The 21,573-nt window shown below is 44.8% G+C and overlaps 1 protein-coding gene across 1 annotated transcript in view; it reads left to right on the forward strand.

Annotated features, from left to right (window-relative positions):
- Window positions 1-21,573, forward strand: part of LOC126267503 (nephrin-like) — an 880,351-nt gene that overhangs the window by 578,021 nt on the left and 280,757 nt on the right. The window lies entirely within an intron of this gene.

A 21,573-nucleotide genomic window follows, 5' to 3' on the forward strand; every position in this document is an offset into this window, starting at 1 on the left:
AGCAAATTCCTTAACTTCATCTCCTTCCTGACCATCAATCCTGATGTTAGCTTTCTCTCTGTTCAGATTTCTGACATTTCTCAGTACTTACGCCTTTCTTCAGTTTACTCTCAGTTCAGATTGGGTACCCACTAGACTGTTCCTTACATTCAGCAGATCCTGTAATTGTTCTTTACGTGGACCGGAAGTTTCAGTACAAAGACGCCGCTAACATGGTCACAGAGATCTCTCATTTGTCGAAGGAGGATTATACCCAAATAACAACTAAAGCCGTGGTAAGTATTAACTGCGACTCATTGCACTTAGTTTCGACAAGAGGTCACTGGGTGTGTGAAACAAGATTTTGCTAGGATTCATAATTGTACGGAATAAGTAGGAAAGGGTATGATTCCTTGACAATAACTTTGAAAATCAAGAATTCTCTTTCAAGACATCAAGTAGAATTTTGTTTCCTGTCTAGCAATAAGACACGATGCCTCCTTTTCTAGGAGGAGCGACATTCAACTACTCTTTCGTACTGTAATATTCGGAATGATCTTTAAATGTAAAGCTCTGATTGTCAGGTTGAATTTCGCAAAACAGCACCACAACAACAAAGGGAGATCCCGACTACAGTATTAGAGCTAAATGCAATATTTATCAGTTTATTTGTTCCTCTTACGGAAAACATGAAAAGTTCTATGCAATTTCAAACCGTTTCGTTTACGGTTACGTTGGAGCTGCATGTCATTAAAAGAAGAACTTTACAACATTAGTGTATTACAGCAAGTTGCACTATTGATTACAATCGGGAAATGATGAGCCAGCCACAATTTAACACTATATCTGCGTGAACGCTTATTTTAGCGTTCGAATATCTCAGTAAGGAATCGTGTGGTAAAAAAGGAGAGAATGAAGGAGCCTGATCGTTGCTACCAAGAAACTGCATTAGTGGTTACAAAGAAATGGGGGAGCGTTAACATGCAGCCACCTCTGAGGTGGATAATCCGGGAAATAATTCGCCACAGGGATGGAAAGATAGTGAATGCGCATCCCTTCTGCATGTTAGGTAAATTACTAGAGCATTCATCACACGATCTGTAGCATACTACAGTGCAAATAATGGGTTCCTCAGCCGCGAATAATTACTGTACTATTAAGAAGTACCAAATTCTACCACTCGCGACGTGGTTCTAGGATTCAGGAACAAAGCAACAAGCTCATGTCTTACGGAAATTGACGGTTCTGAACATATTCACGTCACTCGAGAAATATTGAATCGAATATAGGACTCGCGAAACAGATGGATGAAAAACGGATGAATTTACTTAATCCGGTCGTCAAGTTTCCCCACGTGCACTAGACCTAACTAACGGACAAAACCTTCGAAAAGGACAGAAACTGAAGTAATGAATTAAAATTTGTGCCAAGGTCGATACCTGAACCCATGTCCCTGCTTCCAATGCAGACGTGCTATCCATTACATCACCCTGGCATTGCTGCTGACTCACCTGCATGGCCATCTTAATCCAGTGCCCTCTCTAACGCAAACTTTAATTCTTGTATAAGTCCATCTTGATTTTCCCTATTTTAAACCGTCTGTATTGCCGATGGTCTCCTATATTGGAAGACGACCGCAGCTTTCTGCGTAACGACGAAATTCTATGTGCCTATCAAGTGAGTATGATATATTTGTGTGAGGCAACACATTTTTCCTGGGGGCATACTGAGTCTCAAATTAAGGGAAAGCTCCGTATCAGGGAAGGTCCATGCAGCTGTGTTAGCCACAGTGCAAGGGTGGTGTAGTGGATACCACGTCTGCTTACTAAGCAGGTAACTTGGAATCAATTCCTATATGTCTCCAGGAAAAATGTAATCCCATCACCTTAACGGACAAATGCTTTGGTGCTGAGTCCAGCACAGCTAAACGAACATTCAATTAAATTCGCACGCAAAAGTATAAATAAAAATTGGGGTAAGAACAGATAAGAGAAAAAGAAAGTGCTAATGCTTTCAAGTTTACTGGATTCCTGATTTACATCACGCACGGTAGCTTAGTCTATATCTGTGTCCACTAAGAACACATAGTTACACATCGACGTCAGGAATACAATTCTTCTACTGAAGGCAGCCTCTCTCCCTTGTTCAAATTGGAAACGTAACGCTGTGGGGGAGGAAATGTGCGATCCTGTCCTAGTCAAAGAGACCACACAAAATTAACGCTTGAAATACCTAATCGCAAGTATCCCTAACGCAGCTGTATGCCTCGTACTTGAAGAAAATTGAAGCAGAGGGACCTCTTTGCGTCACCAAACACGAGGAGAGGCAACGCTTCAAAGTGTGGTGCTGCTACGTAGGAGACTATGGAAACGGGTTTCTTTGCCTCCTACAGAGCATTGAAACGCACAAGCCATGTTCTCAAGTTAAGAGTTCTACGCAGGATAAGAACTCCATTATGGCTACTTGAGGCAGACTACACTTTTTAAGAAAATGAAACAGAAATAACTCTTAAGTATCAGTGGGTTTTTAGTTGTAAAAAAATTAGGATCAAAATGACATCGCCAGACCAAATTGGTACCGATATCGTTGCAGAATCAAATACCATAATAATATGAAAGGAGTACGAAATAATTTTAAGTCTTTCACCTAGTCTTCCTTCGTTGTGCTACAAATTTCTAGAAATGTGAAGATCTAGAGATTTGAAGATCGAAAAAGAAAAGAAGATAAAAGGAAAGATTTAGAAACAGGTAACATAAAAAAATAAAAAGATAAACGGAAAAAGGAGAAAATAGAAGGAACATGTAGACCATATTGGTCGAGGGAGATTATCGGTGAAAGCACTCAGTTATAACTGCCCGGTAAAAGGAAATGCAGGAAGACCCAGCCACTGATGGAATACCGTAACAGGCAATTTGCCTAGTATATGAAGGGAGAAGAGGAAGAAGATTTCTAGAGATGTGAGGTCTTTATGTACAATGGTATTGGGAAATTGTAGGAAATTAGTGTTGGCAAAAACGGAAGTGAGGTGGGGTTCCTCTTGTCCATCGGGAAGACAGGGAGAGTTAGTAGCGAGGCGCCACTCAAAATGTGCGATCGAGTAACCAGGGCGGCTCTGAAAAAACGGTCGCGAGTAAGTATTGCAGCTGTTAAACAATATGTAAAATGAAGATTAGTTACCGGTGAACGCCATGTGTCGTTGGGAATGTATACCCCGAGTATGGAAAGTGAGAAATGTGTTTGAATTGTAAAGGGTCGAATATAACGGCATAGCCCCTGAGCCGTCAAATTCTGTGACGTGTGTGTCAAAGCATTTACTTTATTAAAACGAGTACAGTACAAAAGGTTGTTGACATTTAACAAATGTCATCCCGAAACACTCCACTTCAGCAGGATCACAACCTACGTGGAACCTGGTGCCTGAGCTCTACTACTGTGCGACGAGGGACTACCGGAGCAGCACGACACCAGGTTAGTGATATAGCGACCAGAGAAGTACTTCTTTCTCGCTCCAAAGGCACAGAGGGCATCGTAACAAGACTAAAGAAAAATTTAGACACATTCATAGGATTTGTTGAGCTGGAAAAAGCGTTCACGGTGTAAAACGGTGCAATATGTCCGAAATTCTGAAAAAATAGGGATAAGCTGAAGCGATAGACAATATGTACAAGAGCCAACAGGGAATAATAAGAGTTTAAGACCAAGAACGAAGTACTCGGATTAAAAAGGGTGTGAGACAGGGATGTAATCTTCCGCCACTACCGTTCAGTCTGTACATATAAGAAGCAATGATGGAAGTAAAAGAAAGGTTCACGAGTGGAATTAAAATTCATGGCGAAATGTTATCAGTGATGTGAATTGCTGAAGATATTGCTACCCTGAGTGAAAGTGAAGAAGAATTACATGATGTGCCGAGTGGAATGAACGATATCATACTTCAGAAATTTTTACTGAGAGTGAATGAAAGAAAGACGAAAGTAACGAGAAGTATCACAAATGAGAACAGCGAGAAACGTCACATCAGGATTCATGGTCACGAAGTAGATGAAGTTAAGGCCTCCCACTACCTAGACAGCAAAGTAACCAGCGACGGGCGGAGCAAGGGGGGCATCAAAAGTAGACCAACACTGGCAAAATGGGAGTTCCTGGCCTAGAGAAGTCTACTAGTAGCCAACTTAGGCCTTAATTTCAGGCAGAAATTTCTGAGAATGTACGTTTGGAGCACACCACTGATGGTAGTGAAACGTGGACTATGGGAAAACGGGAACGGAAGACAATAGAAGCATTTGAGATTTGGCGCTACAGACGAATGTTGAAAAATTATATGGATTGATAAGGTAAGGAGCGAGGAGGTACTGCGCAGAGGGAAGGAATATGGGGAAAACACTGACAACGACAGGATGACAGGATTTTTGTTAAGATATGAGAGGAATTACATCAATGGTACTACACTGAGCTGTAGAGCGCAAAAACCGAAGAGGTGGAGAGAGATTAGAATACATCCGGCAAATAATGGAGGACGTAGGTTGCAAGTGTTACTCTGAGGTGAGGGGTTCGGCGCTGGAGAAGGATAAGTGTCGGGCCGCATAAAACCATTCAAAAGACTGATGACTCAAACCACCCACACAAAAAAAAAAAATAAACCTTGGAATGGATGATGCTGTATGTTTGTTCTCTGTTGTTGCAAGTAGAACCTCGCGAACTCATCCAGTGCCGTGCAGTCACTGTGTCTTTGGGAGGTGCAGGCACTCCGGCTTGTGGTGTCGGTGGCGCGCCGCGGCAGACAGCTAGTTTGGGCGGCCGCCAGACGCCGGCCTCTTGGGTCAGCGTGTAATCCGAGAGGCGCGGCCCTCATCTAGGCCCTCGGTCGGCCCTCGCGGGCCCTTGGAGCGTCGCCTTGTTTGCAGGGCCCCTGCCCGCCTCGCGTCGCGCCCAACGCAGCTTACCACCCCTATCCGCGCCCCTGTTGTTGCTCCGCTCCGCCTTCGGCTGTTTCTTCCGGAGCCACCAGCGCCCCGCGGGCAAGGCCTCCGTATCGAATTTCATATCTGCACTGTGCAAACGGTGGTTCCGCGATGGCGCTGCTTTCTAAAGAAACCCTGTATACTGAATTCTGCAAGCAGAAAAGGACTCTACTGCCGACAAACGTGGAACTTATTGTGATGATCGGCACAGTATATTCTCAACTGATGGATGCGTCTATAGGTGCTGAACTACGTGGCTCGATTCGTTTCTACATTTTTTCATTGTTGTTTAACCTTGAACCATGATTTATTTTCTAAGAATATTGTTAAGAGTTTATTTCATTTACTAGCGATTCATCAAGGACATAAACACACTTAATCACAATATGTAAGCATGGAAATAGTTGCGAGGGAATAACTAATGATATCATAACCAAATTCCTTTTAACAAATGGGAATTTTATTCACCTTAATAGTGCCTAAAAGCATTTTTTAAAAGAAACATTTAAAATTATAATCAGAAACGACCCTCTAAATATCAAAGTTACAATTTATTCAGAGGCAGAAAGAAACAAGTTCTGACTCTATGAGCTTTAGGGCAGAGAAACTTCCCGCTCCCTTTTGACACGGCCGTAGTTACGACCGCTCACAGCAGCCTCTGAAAGACTACACTGGTGCAAATCTGCAACACGCCAGATTACTTTAAACTAAGAGTTTTAGCAGTTTACACAAGCACACAAACTATGCACCCCACACAGGAGGGATGGAAATGGTACGAAACACTAACAATTAAAATATTAACCTTGCCACCGAAGGTGCAACTTCATTTTAACTTCTCAGAAAACTCTTACAGTGAAAGGGTGGTAATTTGATATACAAAAATGATCATTTAAATGAAAGCCTATGAAATGCAGTCTTATATAAAATTCTACAAGGTTGGCCAAACAATAGTTAATGACGGCGACATGTTTGATCGCCGAAATATTGTGCCCGTTGGACACTATAGACCGGCAGTACACCCGTCGATATTTTGAATAGTTAAGATGCTCTACAGTACACAGATACTGCCTCTCAAGATCATAGGCAATAATACCAAAGTTTCCAAAGATCAAAGAACATTTCAGGTATTAGGCCGTTACACTCCAAGAAAAAAATTCGTGAACACACCAAATCCGACCAGCATGACAAAGGCAGCTATTAACGTATGGTAGAGTGATAGTGAGAATATCGACAACCCCACCCGCAGGTTGCTCTAACCCGCCCCTACTTCAGAAGCGAAAAACGGACCACTCAATTTATAAACAACCATCTTCCCGCGGGTGGGCAATTGGAGAAGAATGGTGGGACGATCCCAAACCAAAACGGCTGGTGACCTCACCAAGAAAACAAGTAGAATTTAACAAGAGTAAATCAAACAACATATCACCAATCACTTACAATAAACTGCGATTTCTAGAGAAGACCTGGCGCAGCTCCCCCATATCGCTCTCCTGAACCGTTCGCTGCCAGCCGCTTCAACGGACGCAGGAAAGCCCGCCGATCTCCCGTCTCACGGCGTCATAGCTCGCGCCGGTCACAAATATCATGGTTTGACTCCTGTTGCTCTCGTGTCTACAGCGAAGTCACTACTCCTCGCTACACGCCGCGGCCCACTGGACTCACGTGGCGACCTCACATGCGCCGGTGCTCAAGACTGACTAGTCGTGTCTCAGTGCGCGACCGACCAACCGATCGATCCAATCGCCAATGACAATTGCTTGAGCAAACTCGAGCAGACGGGCGGCCTAACGTGCAGACTCCGATACAGGAACTAAGCCCCGACCGTTCGACCACACACTGAGTTCCCTTACTGGCGGAGTGGAAAGACTCTCATTTTGCCGGCTTTAAAGATTGATCCGAACGACAGACATACTAGCACTCCGAACGACAGACAGATATTAACTGCCTAACAAATGCAGACGAGGGACAGATTAGTAAGCTGGGGACGAGAGACCTACCCAGACTCACTGACTGGCGAGCTGATAGCGCCCCTTAAATGCACGTAAACAGGCTACCTTCCCCCTTTCCCACCAGAGGGAGACACCAAAGCTGCGATTGCCACAACGGCGCCACCACCATAAACGGAGGGCGATTGCTTCACACTACGCGCTGCGGCGTGCTCTTCAAAACAGCATTTTTTGCGGATCAAACCTGTTCGCGATACATTGGCTAAAGAGGCAGAGTAGTACTTTCAACATTCGTCCCTCGTTATTTGCTCCGTGTATTTCAACCTTTTTCTTCCTCTACTGTTTTTACCCTGTACAGCTCCCTCTAGTACATTCGAAGATATTCCCCAATGTCATAACATCGGTCTCATCATCATGTAGCCGCGCGGACTTGGGTGCCTTGCCTCGGTTCGCGCTGCTCCCCCGTCAGTGGTTCGAGTCCTCCCTCGGGCATGGATGTGTGTGTGTGTATTGCCCTTAGCGTAAGTTAGTTTATGTAAGATTAAGTAGTGTGTAAGCCTAGGGACCGATGACCTCACCAGTTTCGCCCCATAGGTACTTACTAAGTCGTCATACTGTCCCATCTGCTTACTAATGTTTTCTGTACGTTACTCACTTCACCGATTGTGGAGACAACTTTCTCTTTTCTTCCTTTATGAGTCCACCTACTTTTCACCGTTCTTTTGAGGCATCATATCTCAACACCTTCGATTCTGTTATGTTCTAGTTTTCCCACAAGTCACGTTTCAATACCATACAGTGCCGTACTCCAAACGTACATTCTGAGAAATGTCTTCCTCAAGTTAAGGTCTGTACTTGGTACTATTAGACTTCCCTTGGACGCAGATGCCCCTTTCGTCCAGTGCTAGTCTGATTTTTGTGTTCTCCTTACTCAGTCCCTCATCGGTTACATTGATGTCTAGGATGCAATTATGTTTAACCTAGTCTATTTCGTGATCCACATTTCTGATGTTATCTCAATATTATCATTTCTGCTACAACTCATTAATTTCGCCTTTCTTAGAGTTTCTCTCAATACCTATTCTGTACTCACCGGGTTGTTCAATACATTAAACACTACTTGTAGTTATTCCTCACATGCACTGAGGATAGTAACGTCAGCAGCACATCCTGTCATGAACATATTTCCACATAGAATTTTAATTCCACTCTTGAAACTACTCACGCCGTTTCAGTTTTGTTTCTAGACCATGCCCTCTTAGACGAATTATAGATTCAGGCATATCTTCTGAAGAAGGCTCAATTATTTGGGCTGAAACATAGGTAAAGGTTGGTTTTATTGCCGCAATCGAGGCTGATAGTTTCTTACATATTAGATTATCACGATTGCTGACTGTGCTGCAATGTCGAAAGTTTACCTATGAAAAGTCTTGATTTTTCTTCAGTCGCATTATCAACTGCGACGTCAGAACCGCCTCTTAGGTGCCTTCATCTTCCCTAAAGCCAAAGTGATCGTCAGCTAACCAATTCTCACTTTTCTTTTCAATTCTTCTGTATTTTATTCTTGTCAGCAACTTTGGTGCATCAACTGTGATTGTGCGATAATTCGCTCACATATCGACTCTTGCAATCTTCGGAATTGCGTGTATGGTGGTACATGGCCAGTCTCACTAACTTAAATGTAGGTTTGGTTAACAATTCCCCCAATAGTTTTAGAAATTCTGATGAGATATTGTCTTTCCTTCTGCCTTATATGATTTAAAATGAGCTGTACTGAAACCAACAGAAAGGAATCTAACGGCATTCGTATGTTGCATAGATATGGAAAAACCCAGAGACCACTTAAATCCCAAGCGAGAGCTTCATCCTCTTAGGGGCGTCAAAGGCACCCATGTATAATAAACGTTTACCTTGTTTACAAAGTGTATCGTAACTAGAGGCAAAAACTAACTCGAGTCAAAGTACATGGTAACACGACAAAAATCTTTCCAGTGTCATTGGTCCCTAAAGGAGTACTTCGTCTTCAGGCTGGAAGTGGCCCATCGGGATCATCCGACCGCCGTGTCATCCTCAGCTGAGGATGTACACTCCTGGAAATGGAAAAAAGAACACATTGACACCGGTGTGTCAGACCCACCATACTTGCTCCGGACACTACGAGAGGGCTGTACAAGCAATGATCACACGCACGGCACAGCGGACACACCAGGAACCGCGGTGTTGGCCGTCGAATGGCGCTAGCTGCGCAGCATTTGTGCACCTCCGCCGTCAGTGTCAGCCAGTTTGCCGTGGCATACGGAGCTCCATCGCAGTCTTTAACACTGGTAGCATGCCGCGACAGCATGGACGTGAACCGTATGTGCAGTTGACGGACTTTGAGCGAGGGCGTGTAGTGGGCATGCGGGAGGCCGGGTGGACGTACCGCCGAATTGCTCAACACGTGGGGCGTGAGGTCTCCACAGTACATCGATGTTGTCGCCAGTGGTCGGCGGAAGGTGCACGTGCCCGTCGATGTGGGACCGGACCGCAGCGACGCACGGATGCACGCCAAGACCGTAGGATCCTACGCAGTGCCGTAGGGGTCCGCACCGCCACTTCCCAGCAAATTAGGGACACTGTTGCTCCTGGGGTATCGGCGAGGACCATTCGCAACCGCCTCCATGAAGCTGGGCTACGGTCCCGCACACCGTTAGGCCATCTTCCGCTCACGCCCCAACATCGTGCAGCCCGCCTCCAGTGGTGTCGCGACAGGCGTGAATGGAGGGACGAATGGAGACGTGTCGTCTTCAGCGATGAGAGTCGCTTCTGCCTTGGTGCCAATGATGGTCGTATGCGTGTTTGGCGCCGTGCAGGTGAGCGCCACAATCAGGACTGCATACGACCGAGGCACACAGGGCCAACACCCGGCATCATGGTGTGGGGAGCGATCTCCTACACTGGCCGTACACCTCTGGTGATCGTCGAGGGGACACTGAATAGTGCACGGTACATCCAAACCGTCATCGAACCCATCGTTCTACCATTCCTAGACCGGCAAGGGAACTTGCTGTTCCAACAGGACAATGCACGTCCGCATGTATCCCGTGCCACCCAACGTGCTCTAGAAGGTGTAAGTCAACTACCCTGGCCAGCAAGATCTCCGGATCTGTCCCCCATTGAGCATGTTTGGGACTGGATGAAGTGTCGTCTCATGCGGTCTGCACGCCCAGCACGAACGCTGGTCCAACTGAGGCACCAGGTGGAAATGGCATGGCAAGCCGTTCCACAGGACTACATCCAGCATCTCTACGATCGTCTCCATGGGAGAATAGCAGCCTGCATTGCTGCGAAAGGTGAATGTACACTGTACTAGTGCCGACATTGTGCATGCTCTGTTGCCTGTGTCTATGTGCCTGTGGTTCTGTCAGTGTGATCATGTGATGTATCTGACCCCAGGAATGTGTCAATAAAGTTTCCCCTTCCTTGGACAATGAATTCACGGTGTTCTTATTTCAATTTCCAGGAGTGTATATAGGAGGGGCGTGCAGTCAGCACACCGCTCTCCCAGTCGTTATGATAGTTTTCTGTGACCGGAGCCGCTCCTGTCCGGTGGAGTAGTTCCTCAATTGGCATCACGAGTCTGAGTGCACCACGAAAAATGGCAAACAGCGCATGGCCACGCCCGACAGCACTTAACTTACGTAATCTGACGGAAACCGGTGTGTCCACTACAGCGAGGCCGTTGCCGTTCCGAAAGGAGCTGTCTGCAAAATAATTGGAAATGTGTGTTTATGAGATACCACTGACGTTAGTATGAAGTACTGTTCTATTAGTATAAACATACTCCCAAGTAAAACTTTCGATCTGGTCCTCATTTAATTAGATTCAATTTTCACCGAAAGCATAATTTAGCAAGAAATACAATACTGCTTGAGAAAATCACATGCTTTGCTAGTACCTGTGCAAGCAATTGTTATGCATGTTGTCCTAGAATTGGGATCCAGTACTCACACGTCGTCTAAGTGAGCTACAAATTCTTTTAAACACCCTAGGACTGGCGGAAGTAAAGCTGTGAGAACGGGGTTTGAGTCGTGCTTAGGTAGCTCTGTTGGTAGAGCACTTGCCCGCGAAAGGCAAAGGTCCCGAGTTCGAGTCTCGGTCCGGCACACACTTTAATCTACCAGGAAGTTTCATATCAGCGCACTCTCCGCTGCAGAGTGAAAATTTCATTCTGGACCCTAGGATTATCTCGCAGATTCTGACAGTAGTGTACAATTCGCTGAAGGATTTCTTCAACCGTTCATAGAGGAGTAGGGCCGACTGACATTCCAAGTGGAAAATGTATCTAGGACCATAGTTTCTTTTTAGTCGATACCTCAGTCTAGTGTCCAATTTTGGGTCCGGAAACACTTTATTTCCAAGTCAGAGGTCAGTTTCTACATCTTTTCAACACATTAAACATGGGATATAAACAGGAGATCACTGTATTAGCACAGTATGAAACACTTTCCCAAATGAAATGTTGAAAATGGTCGTATACCTTCACAGCCTTGCAGAAGATAGGCACGAAGACTCCCTACATCTCGTACCAATGTTGTGGATGTAAGATTTCAATTGCCTTCACAAATAAAAGTGTAATGAATCTAGGCTCAGAGTCAGTGGAAGTCAAGGAATTGTTCCATCTCTATCTTTCCATCTCTCACGGAACCTGTCATTTAAAAACCTACCAACATTAATACTGAAATGAGGAGGTAGACTACTCTCTAAGAAAGCATGGCAACATTTTCCGTTCAGATTGGGTGGATGAACATAAAGCCCTAAAAAAGTCACCAAAAATACAGGCGTAAGCGTTGACAGAAAATCTTCGTTGGTGGTGTTACTGCACAATTTCGTGAGATTTCTGGACGGTGCACAGAAAGGAAGAAAAGTAGACACAAAACTGAATCTAGACGGCCCTCTTTGCGATTTTTCCCTAATAACTAAAACGCTTTGTCCTTCCAACAATGTCTGAATTATTCACTACAGCGTTTTCGCCCTCTTTGTTAAATTTCATTGAACTCAGTTCTGTTTCCTGTAATTAATGTGATAGGAAGTAGAAAGTGAATTCTAACATAGAATCAGAGCGTTTCTGGGTCCATGTACGCGTAGTACATTTTATTCCTTTCTTTGTGAGGAATGGTTGTTGAAAGTTCGGCCACTCTATTTTTTTACACTCTGTATAAGATGTGGACAGTTAAGCCATTCTTCTTCGGTCGTGCGCCATCTTGTACCTTTGTACAAGGTCTGTTTCTATGGAAAGTGTGGTTCTTGAAAATGAACTGAGTTTCTTTAATGTCTTAACGGTTCCATCTATCTTCAAAACGGAAATTTTTGCTGCTTTCATATAATTCTACTTCAAAATGTTTTTAACTTGTAGCTGGCTTTTGGCAATACTCCTCCTTAATTTGATCTCGCTTACTGGCTCCTGGTGTGCGACAGAGTAATGATTTAACGTATAGTCTATTAAATACATTATCGACACAATTTCCTCTAGTGCAACACTTCTACAATCCATCGAGTATTGTTTCCTAGGTACGTGACCGTGTTATACTGTAGGAGATGTTTGTAGGTTTTGAAAAATCTTAATTTTGGAGTGATTTTTTGTAATTTCAGGAAGACTACAAAACATTAAAAAGTGAACACCCTCATTTAAAAAAAGAATACGAAAATTTGTGAACTTACAGGGATGGCTACAGGACACAGTCTGAAAAGTTTACAAATGTACAACGCTCTCCCCTACTGTATGCCACTTGTGAGATGACCCCTCACAGAAGGGCCTACAGGGTTGACCTTCAAGTCCAATTTACAACAAATATGGCACCATATTAGAGCTTTACATGTCTTACATCAGCAGTAGAATAGGCCTGTGCCCCATCTTGCTGACATCCCTTTCACAAAAGTTGCACATGTTGTAGTAGGCTATGGGCGGAGTTTGAGATGGGGAATTAAAAGCAAAATTTTTAATTTCATATTCATTTACACTTATCATGACAATGTTTTGTACGCAATAGGCAAGTAGCAGCTATAAGCTATGTTTACTGTAACGTTTAGATTTCTATCGTAGTATTCTTTTCACTAGTGTCATTTTTCGCTAATAACTGTGATCCATCTTGTATAGGCATATATAGAGTCTCCATGGTTAAAGTTCCAATTTTAAAACGCTGAAGAAAGACAACCACTGTCCAGAATAACGTCAAATTCTAAGAGCATATCATTGACACAGGTGGAAAAGTCATGGAATGGAGCAAATTTAACAAAAATTCGACCAATAGATGGTGCTGTAAGCATCGGGATATGTACACTAGCCGGCTGCGGTGGTCTCGCGGTTCTAGGCGCGCAGTCCAGAACTGTGCCACTGCTACGGTCGCAGGTTCGAATCCTGCCTCGGGCATGGATGTGTGTGATGTCCTTAGGTAAGTTAGGTTTCAGTAGTTCTAAGTTCTAGGGGACTGATGACCACAGCAATTGAGTCCCATAGTGCTCAGAGCCATGTACACTAATAGACGAGTGGCACACGGCTGTTTCTGAGTTTGAGTCCGAGGTGCCCAACGTTAGTGTCTCCATAAAGATGGAGCGTTGCTCCCAATGCTCTTTTAAAAGAAAGGTGATTGAGCACTAGTAGCCCTGCTGAAGTTCCAGACACTCAAGGGTATGAAGAAAGGCATTCGCCCGATATCTACTAAGCGTTTGGAGAAAGTTATTATAATATTAGAAAATACATTTTCTTTTGAAGGGCGATGTGGTGGAGGGAGGAAAGCAGTTGGACCGACGTCTGCAGAAGATGTGGCCACAGCATTGCAGAAGGGGTCGAGCGGTGCAATGCAAACATACAGTGCACAGCGGAATTGCCAGAACGTTGGACATGCGTGCGAGGAAGGTGCATAAAATCCAACGAAACATCCTGTCATGCTATCCATAAGAAAACATCCATTAACTTCTAATGAATGGGATTCACTATGAAACAGAATTTTTTAAACGGCGTTATATTCGCCGTTGACTGTAGAAATTATTTATTTCACTATAGCAGTTTAGTCCTTTGGGCGATTGCCCGCAGCTCGTGGTCGTGCGGTAGCGTTCTCGCTTCCCACGCCCGGTTTCCCGGGTTCGATTCCCGGCGGGGTAGGGATTTTCTCTGCCTCGTACTGTCTGGGTGTTGTGTGCTGTCCTTAGGTTAGTTAGGTTTAAGTAGTTCTAAGTTCTAGGGGACTGATGACCATATATGTTAAGTCCCATAGTGCTCAGAGCCATTTGAACCATTTGAACTTTGGGCCGTTTTCAAGAAGTACTGTAGAAGATTCAGCTTCAGCACATGCCATACTTGAAAATCCTACGATGGCAGTATACACGTCGCAGAAATTTTAAGTGTGACATGTGCTGAAGCAAAATCTGCAGTACCACTGGAAAATGCCCCACAGGCCAAAATGCAATTGTGAAACAAATAATTTATACAGTTAACGACGAATATGACGTTCTTTAAAAAATCACCGATAATAATGACTTGCTTCGTTCTGTTCTGCCAACAAGAGAAACATTCGCTCTGGAATTTCTTGCTCGCATGGAAGTCGACAATGATTGGCCATGCGACATTCTGTACACGGACGTAGCCCATATCTATCTCACCTCATTGGCCTCCGCACGCACGTCAACGAGTTACATTTCATTCGTCAGTGGTGACTGTGTAGTATGGGTCGATGGCATCGTTTTATCATAGGGTTGTACCTTTTTGGAGGAGATTGGTCCTGCGTGTCTAGTTGTCTGTGGCGTCACTGGTAAATGCTATGAGCGTCTCTTGCGCATCATCGTTATTCCAACCCTTCACCATCCTGGATGTGTGGGTAGGATGATTTTTCATTTTTATGCAAAACGGCCCTCCTCTGCACTGTGCACAGCCGATGAAGCGGCTGCAGCAACGGCATTTTGGAAATCCTAAAATTATCAACCTTTGTTTCTCTTCATCCTGGCCATCCAAATCATGTGATCATAATCAATGTTACTTCTGGCTATGGCGTGAGTTCAAAGATGTTGTGTTCAGAGCTTCAATTACAAACGGGGATAAGGTGAAGGGATGCATTGTGCAACGGACTCGGCACGTGACTACTGTTATGGAACACACTGATTAGCGATTTCAACTTTTTGAGGAACAGGATGGGCAGCATACTAAACGTTACTTGCTCCAGTTTCACGACAGCTAAAAAATCATTTCATTCCCGCTGCTTATGGGTTTGTGAGGCCCAAGACAATTCCAATCCGAATTACGAATTATTCGTTGCTTTTCATGCAGGTATTTGGCCTCTGGATAGTTAAAAACCTATTATTGCCTTTCGATTTGGTACTGCCTCACCGTTTTAAACGGGATTACATAATAACAGCCCCACAACTGTTGAATACCAAACTTGTACTGCCATGAATATTGTACAGCAAAGCAGATTTAATGTTCAACCCACATCGCAGTCGTTGTATTGTGATTCGTCTGTCATATTTAGCCAAGCCCTTTTACGTTATGACACTTACACCGCAATCTGTTAGGATGTTTATTTCCCATAACGTTTCCCCCTTCTTCGATAACATTCCGTTCATATTTATCGTCATTCTCAGCAGTAGTTGTTTTTTACGGTGGTTTGATAATTAAACTTTAATTACACTGAAGAGCCAAAGCAACTGGTACACCCGCCTAATACTTGTGGGGCCTCCGTGAACAAGTAGAAGCGTCGCAACACAACGTGGCATGGGGCGGACTAATATCTGAATTAGTGCTGGAGGAAATTGATACCATGAATACTACAGGGCTGTCTGTAAATCCGTAAGGCTACAAGGGGTGGAGATCTCTTCTGAGCAGGACGTTGCAAGGCATCGCAGATATGCTCCGTAATGTTCATGTCTCGGGAGTTTGGTGGCCAGCGGAAGTGTTCAAACTTTGAAGAGTGTTCCTGGAGTCACTCTGTAGCAATTATGAAAGTATGAGGAAGGTTTATCTGTTTAGCAAGAGTAATAGAAGGCAGGTTCCAGACTACCTAACAGATCAAAACGATAATATCTGTTCCGACACTGACAGTGTTGCGTGTTTATGGAAAAAGTTCAAGGCAATCGTAAAATGCGTTTTACATAGGTACGTGCCGAGTAAAACTGTGGGGGACGGCAAAAACCCACCGTGGTTGAACAACAAAGTTAGGAAACTACTGCGAAAGCAAAGAGAGCTTCACTACAAGTTTAAACGCAGCCAAAACCTCTGAGACAAACAGAAGCTAAACGATGTCAAAGTTAGCATAAGGAGAGCTATGCGTGATGCGTTCAGTGAATTCGAAAGTAAAATTCAATGTAACGACTTGACAGAAAATCCTAGGAAGTTCTGGTCTTACGTTAAATCAGTAAGTGGCTCGAAACAGCATATCTAGACACTCCGGGATGATGATGGCATTGAAACAGAGGATGACACGCGTAAAGCTGAAATAATAAACACCTTTTTCCAAAGCTGTTTCACAGAGGAAGACCGCACTGCAGTTCCTTCTCTAAAGCCTCACACAAACGAAAAAATTGGTGACATCGAAATAAGTGTCCAAGGACTAGAAAAGCAACTGCAATCACTCAACAGTGGAAAGTCCACTGGACCTGACGGGATACCAATTCGATTATACACAGAGTACGCGAAAGAACTTGCCCCCCTTCTAACAGCCGTGTACCGCAAGTCTCTAGAGGAACGGAAGGTTCCAAATGATTGGAAAAGAGCACAGGTAGTCCCAGTCTTCAAGAAGGGTCGTCGAGCAGATGCGCAAAACTGTAGACCTATATCTCTGACGTCGATCTGTTGTAGAATTATAGAACACGTTTTGTGCTCGAGTATCATGTCGTTTTTGGAAACCCAGAATCTACTCTGTAGGAATCAACATGGATTCCGGAAACAGAGGTCGTGTAAGACCCAACTCGCTTTATTTGTTCATGAGACCCAGAAAATATTAGATACCGGCTCCCATGTTGATGCTATTTTCCTTGACTTCCGGAAGGCGTTCGATACAATTCCGCACTGTCGCCTGATAAACAAAGTAAGAGCCTACGGAATACCAGACCAGCTGTGTGGCTAGATTGAAGAGTTTTTAGCAAACAGAACACAGCATGTTGTTATCAATGGAGAGACGTCTACAGACGTTAAAGTAACCTCTGGCGTGCCACAGGGGAGTGTTATGGGACCATTGCTTTTCACAATATATATAAATGACCTAGAACATAGAGTCGGAAGTTCCATGCGGCTTTCCGCGGAAGATGCTGTAGTATACTGCGAATTTGCAGCATTAGAAAATTGTAGCGAAATGACGGAAGATCTGCAGCGAATAGGTACTTGGAACAGGGAGTGGCAACTGACCACTAACATTGACAAATGTAATGTATTGAGAATACGTAGAAAGAAGGATCCTTTATTGTATGATTATATGATAGCGGAACAAACACTGGTAGCAGTTACTTCTGTAAAATATCTGGGAGTATGGGTGCGGAACGATTTGAAGTGGAATGATTATATAAAATTAATTATTGGTAAGGCGGGTACCAGGTTGAGATTCATTGGGAGAATCGTTAGGAAATGTAGTCCATCAACATATGAGGTGGCTTACAAAACACTCGTTCGACCTTTACTTGAGTATTGCTCATACCAGATCGGGTTGACGGAGAAGATAGAGAAGATACAAAGAAGAGCGGCGCGATTCGTCACATGGGTATTTGGTAACTGTGATAGCGTTACGGAGATGTTTAGCAAACTCAAGTGGCAGACTGTAAGAGAGGCGCTCTGCATCGCAGTATAGCTTGCTCGCCAGGTTTCGAGAGGGTGTGTTTCTGGATGAGGTATCGAATATATTGCTTCCCCCTACTTATACCTCCCGAGGAGAGCTCGAATGTAAAATTAGAGAGATTCCAGCGCGCACAGAGGCTTTCAGACCGTCGCTCTTCCCGCGAACCATACGCGACTGGAACAGAAAAGGGAGGTAATGACAGAGGCACGTAAAGTGCCCTCCGCCACACACCGTTGTGTGGCTTGCGAAGCATAAATGTAAATGTAGATGAGGTCTCGCACTGTCCTGCTGGAATCTCCCAAGTCCGTCGGATGCTGTCGTACTTGTAGCTGTCACAGTCGTGTCTAGACGTATCAGGGGTCTCATATCACTCCAACTGCACACTTCCGACACCATTCCAAAGCCTCTACAAGATCCAACAGTCACCTACTGACATGCAGGATCCATGAATTCATGCGGTCGTCTCCACACCCGATACAATTTGAAACAAGTCTCGTCCATTCAGGCGACATGTTTTCACTCATCAACAGTCCAATGTCGGTGTTGATGAACCCATACGAGGCGTATCGCTTTGTGTCGTGCGATCATCAAGGGTACATGAGTGGGCCTTCTGCTCCGAAAGCCCACATCGATGATGTTTTGCAGAGCAGTTCGCACACTGACGTTGATGGCCCAGCACTGAAAGCTGCCCCAATTTGCGGAAGGGTTGCACTTCTGTGACGTTGAACGATTCTCTTCAGCCGTCTTTAATCCCGTTCTTGCAGGATCTTTTTCCGGACGCAGTGATATCGAAGTTTCGATCTTTTATAAGATTCCTGATATTCACAGTACACTAGTGAAATGATCGTACGAGAAAATCGCATGTTTACCTCGAAGATGCTTTGTCCCATCGCACTTGCGCCAACTATACACGACGTTGAAACTCACTTAAATCTTGATAACCTGCCACTGTAGTAGCAGTGACCGATCCAGCAACTACGCCAGACACTAGTTGTCTTATACAGGCGTTGCCGACCCCAGCGTCATATTCTGCCTATTCACAAATCTCTGTATTTGAATACGCATGCCTACACTGGCTTCTATGGTGCTTCAGTGTATAGTCACTTTGTATCGTAAAACAAACTTTTTTATTTTAATGTTTATAAGCGATTAATCTCTTGTGAATCACACCATTATGTAAACATTTTCTTCTCATGCCAACTTAGCAATGGGCGTTTCAATTTCAGTTTGTGCGCTCGCTAGCAATCTAACCCACGTGTTCCACTTGAAAAGCGCATTTGAGCTACAGAGGGGTATTGTTATATTCAATAAATGCCACGTGTCTATAAAATTGTTTTAGAACTTGTCCTGAAAAAGCCTTTAATGACATAAAACGAGGCAAAATGTTTGATATCTTGATAAGTAGGAATAGACTATATCAAAGAATAATACGCAACACTGTGCCACGATTTTGTGGCCCCCGGCGCTTTAGAAGCCGTGCCCAGCTCGGCATTTCTTTCCAGCGCTGTTGGAATGTTCCTGCCGCGGCAGAGAGCACACTAGTCTTGGAAGTAGCGGAGGGCAGTGCCACTGCGCGGCTATGAGAGGTCGCGAGTGACAGCCATAAGCAGTCTAGGGTGTGACAGCGGAGCAGCAGGGGCCATTAGTAGCAGCTGCAGCAGAAGACTTCGAGTGAGGCGCTTGTCCACGGAGGGCGCGCCATACAGTCTTGTTTACGTTCCGGAGTGGCTGTTAGGCCTGGCGCACACTGGGACGCAGCCGACGAAGGGCAAGGCAGCGCAGCGATACTTCGCCCCACAGCTTCCGTTGTCGCGCCTACCGCGCGACCACGAGAGCGCGGGATAGGTATGTAGCCCGTCAGCTTCGCGGCGCTCGGGCGGCGAACACCGAAGTAGGCACTGTGCTGCTCCACCCTGCTCTATGTTCCCTGCATCCCATAATGCGCCTGGTGTTTCCGTCGAACGCAGGCTCAGCCTGGACGCTGAGACGGCGGCTGGGGAGATGCGTCACAGCAGCAGGCTGATGGGAAAACGGAGAGGCTAATATGCGAGGATCACTGACTGGCTAGTGTTGTTTTGCCAACTGAGAGTTGATCAGTAAGCAGCAGGGTCGAGGCGAGTACCAGCAGTTGCCTGGGGAAACGAGTGGCAGTTGGCTACTGGTTTCTGTATCATGGACACTGAAAGCTGAAGAAGAAGCAGATGTAGAGTCTACGGGATGCTACCGAAGAAGAGCAACAGTAAAGACGTATGTGACCAGTACAAACAGGGCTGCAAGTTCGCATGTGCAGCAGTGGGGAAGCCTGGTGGAACAAGTGCCAGACAAAGCAGCTAACGGAACATGTTATCAACCCACAGAAACCGGTTCCTGTCCAGGCGACGCTATGCTGACGTGAGCAAAAGGGTATTATTCGAGATATGCTGTGGAGCAAAGGTGCATAAGGAGAATGTCATGCCGGTGTTGCTTGGCCGCAACATCATTTGGGCCGTTGCATTCTGGTAATGCTTCATCTACAAGCTCGGCTAGCGGTTTGAGGTTCCGTTTTGTTTCCTGTTTAAATGGCTCTTGAGAAGTATGGGACTCAACTGCAGTGGTCATCAGTCTCCAAGAACTTAGAACTACTTAAACCTAACTAACTTAAGGACATCACACACATCCATGCATGAGGAAGGATTCGAACCTGCGACCGTAGCGGTATTGGAGATCCAGACTGTAGAGCCTAGAACCACTCGGCCACCCCGGCCGGCTTTTTCTGTTTACTGTTACCCTAACTGAAGTGCCACTGAAAGAACAAAAATGTGCAGGCCGCTGTCGCCGAGCGGTTCTGGGCGCTTTAATCCGGAAACGCGCTGCTGCTACAGTAGAAGATTCGAATTCTGCCTCGGGCATGGGTGTGTGTGATGTCCTTAGCTTAGTTAGGTTTAAGTAAGTCTTAGTCTAGGGGACTGGTGACCTCAGATGTAAAGTTCCATAGTGCTTAGAGTCATTTGGAACATTTTTGAATCAAATATGTTCCGCCGAAATATGTTTCAGATGTTGAAGGCTTATGTGAATGAACGGATGAGGTGGAATTAGGGTGGAGGTGTTAGGTGTATAAAGTGATGGCCCTGAACAGTGTTGGTGACGTACTAAAACCTTGCCTTAATCCCTAATTTATCTGTATTTCTGGTATCAGCTATATGCCAATATCTACTATTATTTTCGTGTTTTTGTATGTTCTTTGGCAATATCTATTCTTATTTGTTTTCTTTGCAAAGACCTTGTCATATTTTTATCAGCTGTTCGGTGAAACTTCTTTTGTCCGTTACCTACCAGAGCTTCTTTCTCTGCATGCGGTCAAATTCATTGTCAGAGTTGATAAGTGCTAATGTGTCTTCAAATTGAAATCTTCTCTATTTTGCATAAATTGTTTCAAAGTGAAAACATCGTTGGCACAATATCTTCCTTTACAGAACCTTGCCAATTGTTCTAATAAAACTGAAGAGGAGATGATTCGATGGTTATTTTGATATACACTCCTGGAAATTGAAATAAGAACACCGTGAATTCATTTTCCCAGGATGGGGAAAAATTATTGACACATTTCAGGGGTCAGATACATCACATGATCACACTGACAGAACCACAGGCACATAGCCACAGGCAACAGAGCATGCACAATGTCGGCACTAGTACAGTGTACATTCACCTTTCGCAGCAATGCAGGCAGCTATTCTCCCATGGAGACGATCGTAGAGATGCTGGATGTAGTCCTGTGGAACGGCTTGAGATGCCATTTCCACCTGGCGCCTCAGCTGGACCAGCGTTCGTGCTGGACGTGCAGACCGCGTGAGACGACGCTTCATCCAGTCCCAAACATGCTCAATGGGGGACAGATCCGGAGATCTTGCT

Source organism: Schistocerca gregaria, chromosome 4 (genome assembly GCF_023897955.1).
Source record: "Schistocerca gregaria isolate iqSchGreg1 chromosome 4, iqSchGreg1.2, whole genome shotgun sequence".
Classification (NCBI taxonomy): domain Eukaryota; kingdom Metazoa; phylum Arthropoda; class Insecta; order Orthoptera; family Acrididae; genus Schistocerca; species Schistocerca gregaria.